Source organism: Pseudonaja textilis, chromosome 1 (genome assembly GCF_049901715.1).
Source record: "Pseudonaja textilis isolate UNSWEBS1 chromosome 1, rPseTex1.2, whole genome shotgun sequence".
Classification (NCBI taxonomy): domain Eukaryota; kingdom Metazoa; phylum Chordata; class Lepidosauria; order Squamata; family Elapidae; genus Pseudonaja; species Pseudonaja textilis.
This window is the reverse complement of record NC_141990.1, coordinates 42,315,363-42,326,315: the sequence shown is the minus strand read 5'-3', so window position 1 is coordinate 42,326,315 and position 10,953 is coordinate 42,315,363. Positions and strand designations below refer to the sequence as shown.

At 40.0% G+C, this 10,953-nt stretch overlaps 1 protein-coding gene across 7 annotated transcripts in view; it reads left to right on the top strand.

The window, feature by feature from the left end:
- The first annotated feature begins 624 nt into the window (after positions 1–624).
- PPM1B (protein phosphatase, Mg2+/Mn2+ dependent 1B) overlaps positions 625–10,953 on the top strand; it is a 92,795-nt gene continuing 82,466 nt past the window's right edge. For 2 of the 7 annotated variants that reach the window (XM_087932450.1, XM_087932422.1), the window contains exon 1: positions 1,383–1,612. The gene's annotated coding sequence lies outside the window, so the exon portion shown is untranslated. Of the gene's footprint in view, positions 857–920; positions 1,248–1,382; positions 1,638–10,953 lie in introns of those variants that run through there. The other 5 variants (XM_026695845.2, XM_026695842.2, XM_087932455.1 and 2 more) reach the window with 4 other exon arrangements.

Below are 10,953 nucleotides of genomic sequence, written 5' to 3'. Positions count from 1 at the left end.
CCATACTTGAGATTGCCTATAATACTTCCAGGTCTCAGTAGCTGCCTAATAATGAAATTATTAACTTTGGAATAGGGTACATATTTGTATTAAATAAGTCTAAGTCCATTAGAACCTAGTACCTCATGTAACCCTTTGGATTGTTCTTTTGGGGCCTTTTGAATTCAGTGTAATTTTTTTTTTCAATGAAATATGAAGTGCTTTGAGCAATGCATAAAAAAAAAAAACATTTTCAAAGATTTCCCAGAGTGGTTTCTTAATTTCTTTCTCCCACTTTTTTTCTTAGATAACCTCCTCTCATCCTCCCTCCAGCAGATTGGTGGTGTGTATCTGCCAGCTGAGGCTAAAATTTCATGCATTTGGAAAAGTGGCTTAATTCAATCCACAGATGCTTCTTTCGTATTAAGGCTCCTAGGTATGCTTTTGGAGTCTACTTCCCATTTGATTCAACGGGATTTTATTTTATTTTTTTAATTAAGCATACTTCACCGGAAAGCCTGGACATAAATATCTACCACCTTCAGGCCATTTTGTCATCTAAAGGTAATAGGAGGCCCTCAGTGTTTTCCTATTGGTTGGCGATGATGTAATGCAGCAGAACATACGGGTCTTTCTCTCTCTCCCCTCCACCCCGTTCCTGGTAAGTACTTGAGAGAAGGCCGCTCCAGTATTTAGCCAATCAAAAATAAGAGACCATTATGGCTTTGGGGGCAACTAGTTCGATTGCTTTTCAAACACCGCCTCTTTCTCATTCCACTCTACCCCGCCTCATTTGCAGCCCTACCCAATCAGGTGCAATAATGACACTCGTCTCTTCGGCTATTTGAGAAGCTCTTTTAAAGGACACGGAAGCTAGGTAAGATGGACACCTTTCTTAGCCAATTGAATGATGGTAAAAATGAAGGCGGGCGAGGGGGAAAGCAGTATGTGTTTTGTAAAAGAAAGAAATAGTAGGGAATGGGGCGGGGTGAATAAGTCAATTGGCACTCGTGTGGCACCAATGGAGCTTCATACTACATAGTCATGTAGCTTTCTAGAAGCACATAGATGAGGGCGGGAACCTAACCTCTATCGACCAATTGATGCGAAGCTGAGAAAGAGACTCGTAGCCAACGGGCGTTGTTTTATAAATGGCAAATAAATTATCCAATCGGTATTTAGAATGTGAGGTTTGACAGGTGAGAGATCCAATGGAAATGTGGGTGGGGACCAGAGCGTTTGAATGACCGTCATTGCGACCAGTAAAGGTAAATCTTTTCCTTTTTAAAAAAAAATACCGGTTCGACACACACACGCTCTCTCGCTCTCTCTCGCCGAGGCTCTGGTAAGGGAGGGGGCTCTTGTCCCCTCCTCCCACCCGGTGCATTCTGACGTTGCGCGGCAGGGAAGGAGGGAGGGCCTAGTAGCGGCCGCTGGGATACAGGCTTCCAACATGTCTGCGCTGCTGGCTGCGCTTGGATTGCGAGGGCAGAGGCCGACGAAAGGAGAGGCCGCTGCGTGAGGAGGAGAAACAAGAAGGCGGAGGCGACGGCTCGAGCAGTAGCCTGACCCGACCCGAAGCCTAAGTTGGGGAGACGGAGGCTCCTTCCGCGGGCGGGCGCGGAGTTTTTAGGCAAGCTGAGAGGCTGCGGCGCCAGGTATAGGCCCGGCCCGGCTCTTTCGGAGGGAAGGATTGCGGGGCGGGGAGTGGGCGAAGGGGGCTGACGGGGAGAACGAGGCCTTGTAAGGCGGGAGACGTTGAGCGCAGCAAAAACAAAAAAAAGCAAAAACAAAAAAACCCCAACAGCGACGACGCAGACTGGAGGGGGGACGGCCTCGGCCTCCGCTGGCGTTGCGGGCAGCGGTAACCGCGGGGTGGGGGGAGGAGAGAAAGCGCAATGGCTGCATTTGTGTCTGCGCTGTAAGGCCGGGGGTGGTGGTGGTGGTGGTGGTGAGAAGAGATGGAAGTGGTCTTCGGTCGGAGGATGGAGACGGGCGGGCTCTGGGGGCTCGGATCGTAGGCCCCTCGTGGCCGATTGCGGCTGCTCCGCGGGGGTCTCCGGCTGGGAAGGCGCAGTTTGGGATGGAAGGCAGCTTTTGATGGGATGTGGGCTGGGTGAGCGAGATCTCGCGGTTCCCTGCCTTGGATGGGAAGGAGAGGCCTGGGCGGACGGAGGACCTTCTTCTCCAATATATATGAAGGCTCCGTTACTTGGTTGTCGACCACAGGGTGGAATTTTATAGTTATTCCATTAAAAAAAAATGCTCAGTAGGATCTGCCCTCCCCGATTTGCTGATTCGGATAAATACGCGAACCTCTGAAATGTAGATTCTCTGCAGGGGCGGTGCTGGGATTATTGCAGGTTGGGAAACATTGCTTGTAGTTTTGGTGATGGGCGCAGTAGTGAAATCTATACCTTTTGGCGGTTGATTGGAATTCAGGTCTGAGGGCTGCTTGTGTATTTGCTGACTACTTTTATTGGTATGCGTTACAAAGTGATTTTAAACTTTACCTCAATAGAAAGCATGTATAATGTAAGCTGTTTAAAAAAAATATTGGAAAATCTCTAGTCCAATCCCATAATTCCAATCTGTAGTTTTGTATTGCTGTCTGCCTTCCTTTTAAAGGGAGTACAAATGGAAGACAGTTTTCTAATTTTGCATAATGTTTGGAAAAACTAAGATGGTGACTAGAAAGTTGAAAAATAGATTGAAATTAACTTGCCAGTTGCTTTGGAAAACATCTTGACATTTCATGAGAAAGTACTAATATAAAGATGGAGTTGTAAATTTGAACTTACTTGTATTTGATTGTTTGTGGATGTATTTAATCAAATGATTTAGCATTGTTAAAGGGAGATGTTATTTGTAAGCTGAATTATTAGATCAATGATAAATTTTTATTCAAGTCATATATGGAATAGTGAAAATTATGAGGTATGATTTTTAGCAGAAAAAGACACAGATATACAGAAAACTTAGGTATTTGTAAAGATCTTACATAGCCTGTGCCACTTTGAGATGCTGTTATCTACATACATATATTAAACTAGTGAAGGTTATCTGAGTACAGTATAGCTGGTTTAATGTGGAATTACCACATGATTGATCTAGGTGCATGTAACTTGTGGGAAAAAGTGGGATTAAATTTTTTTAAAGAATTTACATCATTGAAGCTTGATATTCTATTAGTTTCATACAGCAGATAATTTAGCTGTATTTAAATAGCATCACTAATGGAAACCAATCCCTTTCTGTGTAGAACTTACCTCTGTATAAGTGGTAGTGTTTTGGATTTTTTTTGCTGAATATCCAACCTGAATACATAATAGGGTGGGTTTTTTTCTCTAACATGATTCCTTGAAGTTTAAATTCATAAAAGTTAGGATTAGAATCTCTTGCCATCCATAATATAAACATTATTGTGATTTATCATAGCTGATTAGACAGTTTTCTCTGCCCCCAGTAGGCGGTTTTTATTTTATCACATTACGTTCTTTTGTGTAGCTCCTGTGATAGTATTTTCTACTGGTTAGAGTTGTAAAGACTGTACAATAGGTCTCAATATAGTACAGTGGAGGGAATAGTGACATTGCCTGAGGAAAATTATTAGTTGTGCTGCCACAACTAATCAACCAAATTGTAAGCTGCTCTTCCCAGTAATCAAATATGAAATACATAAAATGTTACAGAATCATTTCTGCAATATCACTTTATACTGGCATCTGATTATTGTGGTAATATAAAGCCTGTCTTAAATCAGGAATATTGCCACAACAGCGGCGACATAATGTTATAAACCATGGGTGGGGAACGATAGCCCTTTTAGCTGAGGTAGTATTCAGCAGATTCTGACCAGTTCAGGAGAACCGGTAGCAGAAATTTTGAGAAGTTCGGAGAACCAGCAAATACCACGTCTGGAGATTTTACAGTAGCCTTCCCCTGCCATGCCCACCAAGCCACGCCCACAGAACCAGTAGTCAAAAAAATTGAATCCCACCACTGCTTTTATTACTTATGCACTTCAAGTCTCAGAATTCCTGAGCCACCATGTTGGCTCAGGAATTCTGGGAGTTGAAGTCTATAAGAGATCATCATTCCCCACCTCTGCTGTAAACTCTTAATGTGGAAATTCTGATACCTTCAGACAATCTGTACAGAAAAATTTGAATAGGAAGGAGGATTCTTTGTTGCCCTGTAAATCGATTTTGCATATGCTAAAGGTAGTTTTGTCAATGTTTCAATAAGCTTAGATGGTGCTACAGGCAATATGGAAATATATACAATCCTTAGAATATGGCCTTTTAATTTGAATATGATAGTATTCTGAAATCTCATCTCTTAACAGCTTAATGCAGGTTTGGTATAGCACTCTGGGCGATTTACAGTGTAGCAGCAGTATTTGCATATTGCCCAGTTATAGTGTTCTAATATCTAAAATTGAATAACAGGAATGATAGCACACTAAGCTTACCTATATTATATAGCTGCCGGCTATTGACTCCATCTTGGTTTCCTATCAGTACTACAGATTTCTAGCTTTAAATGGATAGAAAATACAAGTTTATAAGAAACAACTGTGTAGAAATATTCTAATATTTAATGCTAGTAGAGCATTGTTGAGTTGGATAGGTGGGTGGTCTTAACTAGCAACTTACTGTTTCTGTGTATGCCCTCTTATTTTTAATCATAACTTTCTATATTGTCTAAAATTATCAGTGAATTATAATCACAAAATACTGTATTTCTTAACTGAGGACTTCTGACTATTTTAAACTGGCTATAGTAGTGCAATACAGCTGGAATTTGTTAATAAAATAGCAATAGGGATGAATAAAGTGATCCTGTAAGTTTCTTGAAGGTTTAGAAAATAAGGATTGCAACTCATGACTCAAAGCAGGCCCTTACTATAAAACCCTGAATTACTGTAGACCCTACACTAAAAATACTTAAGCAAATAAAGTATTAATATTATACAAACTCACAAGAATGTCCAAAGCATGTCAGAGGCATGTTTTTCATTGGCCATTTTATAACAGTAGAACTTTTCTCTGGAGTTCTGCCAAAAGCCAGATAGCAGCTTGACCATTTAAAGCATATGAATTGTTTATGTTTAGAATGAAATAGCCAAGAAGCCTGGTGTCAACTTGGCACCAGCTGAATTCTTCCTTAATATTCTCTTATTCCTCAGCTGTGGATTCTACGTACAGTCTTGCTCCCCCTCTGCCATTTTTTTCTTTAGTATCCAATGTTAAAGGTGAAGCTATTTTTAGTTCTTTTTTCCAATAAATGGTATGCTTTATCTGAATATCTGAAAAAGAGTACTGCAAATTTTCCAGTGGACACAAACAACTTATATATGTCTTAATCACTGAAACTTAATGAAAGCAGTGGCTGCATTGCATTCATGCCTTGTTCCTTTGATTTGGCACAGTTTTTTAAATTAGAAGTGAGATTGCAAAGTACCTTGATATTTAATGTTTCTTGCATTTTTAATATGAAAAAGTACAATGCAAGAGTTCAATAAGGAGGATCAGAGTACAAATCTAAGGAAAATTTGCTATATAATACATATCAAATTTGGTTATGACCAATATACTTTTTCACTAGTTAGTTTCACTAGATTTCAATAATTAAGACAGATTAATGTCTGCTATTACATGAGAACTCTTCAGGTTTTGAAATCAGTGTATTTATGGTCTGCTTATCTCATGTTCCAATTTTAAATTCTCTCTTCTGAAGAAACTACGCATCTTCAACTTCCCTGGAGTTGAAGATTATGATTCTAAGATTATAAGTTTTATAATGAGCTGTTACAGAATAAATCAGTAATTAAGACCACTGTTAATATAGTGTATGCCAGAAGTGGTGAGCACAGTGAAAGAAGCAGGATAGAAAAGTTTAGTTGGAAAGAAAAGTAAAAAAGGAATATCATTTGCTTTCCTTTCATTCAGAAAGAATCAGGCTGCATACCCGATTTTTTTCCAAATCATAAATATTTAGATAGTACTAGTAGGAAATATTTATATAGCAGAAATGAATAGATTTTACTAGATGTTTCATTTGCTACTCAGTTAAGGTTACCAAATCATTCAATAATGGATACTGTTTTAAAGGTTCTTGGTAACTCGGTACAGATGTTACTGCACATAATGGAGAACTGCAGTGTACTTGCAAATATATGGAAGCATGCCTACAGGAATAACTAAATCTTTGTAAGCTGCTTTTTGCTAACATCTGAGAGTTCAGAAATAATCGCATTTTTAAAATTGCGTATCTTTTGTAATTTTTGAGCTCAACTGAAATGTACAGTAGAATGGAATGCTCATGGTAGAAATCTGAAGAAATTAAATCTCATTCTGTTGTTTGCAAAAGAAATCACTTTGCCTGAGTATTGGGTTCTCTTGAACTTGGTGAATTTCTTATAGGACCTGTTGAACCTTCCATTTATAAAGGCCCAGAATGATACTTTCTGCATAATTATAAACTAGTTTGTATTATTAGTTTTGATGTATAATAGACATTTCTTTAGCAACTGATTTGATTGGGTGCTTTCCTGAATTTCACAGTACCATACATGATACACTATATATTGTTTCATATCTAATAGCCTAATAGTATTTTTTCCATATGCATTTTGGGTTTTTTTTTCAGCATAGTTTTTTTCCTGCCTCACAACCTAATGCAAAATGTTGATTTCATTTTTTTTTTTAAATGAGTTTAATACATATTCGAATTAAATATCAGAACTTGTCTCTGGTTTTCTATCTACTAATAAACACTTTGTATTTAAATAATTTTGCGCATAATAGTTAATAAGAGCATTCTAAATTAAACTGCTAGGAATTCATAGTTGAGCATAGTGAATTGGTTTTGAGGCCATTTAGTATAATTTGACCTTGAATTATTAAACTAATAATTTTTATTAAAAAAAATATACAATTTTTGTGTTTAATATGTTTTGTCTATTAGAAAAATGAACATGTGGCCCTGTTCATGCAGCATACTAAGCAGTTTTTATTGTGTTGTGCAGAGAAACCATTCAATTGTGATTCATTCAGTACTTATGGCTTAGCCTTAGTGCATTGTGTCTGTCAGTCCTTATGATATGCAAGATATACAGTTGACCTATTTTATGGGAATGGGAAATAATATCCTCACAGGTTAAAAAAAGGTGAAGAAATCCATCTGTATACAGTTTCAACATATTTCATTATAATACAGAAAGGTAGAAATGGGCATATCTATAGAAAATATGTACGCACAAATGAGAATTTATAGAAATGGAGAGATGAATGTATACACTGGAAGTTAGGTATGCTCCCACATAGAAAGGAAACCTGAATTAAGGAGAGGCTCAGAGACATGCAGAAGCAGAGGGAGTTTTGAAACAGAAACTTATACTTGCTCTTATTTGAAAAAAAAAAAACTTAACTAAATCTAAAAGTAATGATACTTTTTGTGGAAGCAACATTTTTATTATATAAATTTTATATTAATATTGATCCATTGAGTTGTATTTTTGTATTAAAAAGTGTGTGTTCTCATACTCTGAAGAAAAACATTAGAATACTAAAATATTGAGGGTTAGGAGGGGGAAAAACCTTGGGATGGAGAGGAGAATCATCAGAAGAAAAGGATGAGCAAGCTTCAGTGCACTTAGTGATGATGGAATGCTTGGGATGGATAGAAATGGGATACTGTCTAGAAAGGAGTTGTCTGTTGTCTACCAACTACAACCCTAAATAGTTGGTAGACATTCCCTTTAAAGACATTTTTATTACACCTCTGTTGTAAAAGTTGTGTATTGTTACAAAAGTAAATAGTAATGGAACATGTGCATTCATAGCCACCTGTGTGTAAACTTTCAAATACTGGTAATCCTCAATTTATGACTAACGGAGCCTTTGAATTTCCATTGTAAGACATCACAGTCGTACGTTGGGGCACCCGTGTTGCTGGACCTGATTTTTGAACTTTTTTGCAGTGGTCATTAAGCGAACATTACTTTTGTTACCCAAATCAGTGTAGTTCTATGAGTGGTTTTTTGCTGGAAACAAGCTGAAAAGATCAGAAATGGGCAAAAAAATTAAAAAAATTAAAAAATCATGGTAACCATGAATGCTTCAATAGAAGTGAGCCAGTTACCAAGTGTCCAAAATGCTGTCATATGTGCATGGGCATCTGTGTAATTAATTGTTGGAACTCCAGAATCAGGTCATAAGTATCTTTTGATGGGTTTGCATAACTTTAAAAAGGCCCTCAGCAACCAGTCACTAAGAAAGACTACCTTTATATTCAAGTTCCAAGTTGCTAAACCTGAATAATATTCAGTATTTACCTGAAAATAAATAATTCTTGTAATTATTTAATATATCTACACTTAATATGAAAACATAGAAAACTGATGACAGAAAAAACCCAGTAGTCCGTTGAGTCTGCCTTTAAGGGTATGTTTATTTTGTTTTGTTTTTAATATATTATTTTATTTACTTTAATTATTTTTTTATGTTATTGCTTTTATTTTAATTTGATTTTTTACTTACTTATTTTTTGTCAGATGATAGGCATGGGTTCATCTCAAGTAAGTTTAACTCAGTTACTGACAATTGCCCCACTACCTATTTCTGAGAAGTAATACTATCTAAGATTATTTTTAATACGTTTTGTCCCTCAGATCTTGTGCTATTTTTGTTGCCTGTCTTGAGACTCACTCAAACTTTTTTAAAGTTAGGTCTCCACAACTGGAGACTGTTCTCAATCGAGCTGCTCCGAGCATCCAGAGAGTGGGAGGTGCTCTAGTCTTCACCAATTGCAGGCTGAGCTATAATTGAGGAACGCTCCTCAAACCACATGGCTTCTCCATGCGTTCCCCAGTTTTTAGCTCAGCCTCGCAAGAGACAGGCAGCTATAGATCATTCTCCTTGGCCATTTCAGGATTTCTGTTTCACTTTCAGGTTTGATCGTTTCGTTTTGGCTTCTTTCCTTGGTCCCTGCGCTTTTGAGTTTTTAGTTGTGTGTAAAGGAGCGAAGTTTCGCCCCTCAGGGGGGAGATAGAGGGGTTTTAGAGTCTTTGCTCCCCCCACTCCCCCTTCCCTCTTTCCTGCCTTTTCAAGCCATTCCTGCTTTTAAGCAGAGGCTTGCTATCGTGCTCTCCTGGCACGCATTGTGTCTTCCCCCCACGAACGCCTTTCCTAGCCCTCATTTGTCCAGCTCAATCTTTTTAGCTGACTGCCTTTTTCTTAGGGCTATTCCGTCTCTGAGCCCTGCGTCCAGCCCGGTAGCCATTTTTAGGCGTGCCTCATGGCGGGTGCCTTTTGCCCAGGCTCAAATTGCTGCGACGTTGATAGAGCCCCATAGCAGGCCCTACAGGCCTGTGGGAGCTTTTATTTCAGAAGGGGTGTTGTGGCTTTGTGCCCTGTTGCCCCATTTTAATTGTTGGCATTCCGCAGCCTGCTCAGAGGCGAAGACAGGCACCTATTTCCCAGGTTGTTGGGAGGCAGCCTCAGAGGCCTTTACAATTTCTTTCCTGGTATATTTTTTCGTGTTTTAAGTTTGGCCTCAGCGTTCATTTGGTTAAATTTGGTTGTTTAGAGATAGTTTTCTCATCTTAATTTTTCCCTATTTTTTAAAAAAAAACATTTATATTTTATTAATAATTTAGTTCCTTTTTTGGTCATTTGGTGCAGTTTTTTATTGTATACCCTTAGAGGTGTTTTTTTCCTTTTTCCAAAAAAAAATAAAAAAAAATTATATATATATATTGCTATCTAAAATTTTTTCCAAAAGGGGGACGTGGCTCAACTATAGGATACCCGGCTCCCATTGTAGACCGCATTCCTAGGCGTGCCAACCGCCTTCATATTCAATATACCTTGTTTCTACCTTTTGGTTATAATGGCAGAGGAAAATCCCAGAGGGCCTTCCCTAAAGGCTAAGTCTAAAACTCACCATCTGCGCAAAAGGGCCAAGGAACCTACCACAGCCTCTGAAAGGGACGCCCTGAGGCGCCACAGAGCTCTGGAAAAGGAGTTTGATAGGCGCTCCAGGGATTCTCATTCTGTAATTCCAGCTTCTATTCCCTCTACCTCTAACCAACCTCCTGCCAGAACAACATTCTCTCTCCAGGCACACAACACCTGTCCAGAGCCCCCGGGCCACTCGAACTCCAGAGGCGACCTTCACCCCAACCGCTGCTGGCCTACGCCCAGAAGACCCTTCAACTAGCATCATACCTGACAGCGTTAAGGAATGGTTGCAGCATGCCATCCGCCAGGGGATCGCGGAAGGTATGCAACAGTTGTCCAAGACAGCCTCTCAAGCAATGGCACCCGAGATTGATTCTGCCTCCAGAGAACCTCTACCCAGACTGGTGACTCTCCACAGACAGGTACCTTCCCAAGGGGACCCTCCTTTCCCAGAAGGGGAGGAAGAGGAGGACGAGGAAGAGGAAATGGCCGTTGCACCCTACAGGGCAGAGGAAGGGTCAGAGAGGGGGTCCCTCCACTATTCTGAGCCCTTTTCCGAAGTGGAACAGCTGGAAGGGGACATGTCGGAGGATGAGGGCATCGCCCCCGACCAGCCCTCCCTTGTAGGCCTGTTCAAGCCTCATTTATTTAAGTCCTTGCTGTTCAAAGCAAAGAATATCTCAGGCCTAACTCCCCAGCCATCTTCTGATTCCACGCCAGCAGCCTCTGGGGCTCCAGAGGATGCCATTTTCAGGCAGCCAGCGTTGGAGGCCGAAGTTGTGCCAGTCCCTCCAATCTTTTCCGATCTAGTGGCGAAACAGTTAGCCTCTTCCAGTCTCCCCTCAGGGCAGGACAAGAGATTTTTTAATCTCGATGCAGACTTCTCCACCATGCTAGACACCCCCAAGTTGGATGACCCTATTATCAGACTGGCATCCTCGTCTAACCCCACAGACGCTCTGGAAGCCTTAAGGCCGGAGGACAAGAAAGCAGAGATGGCGCTGCG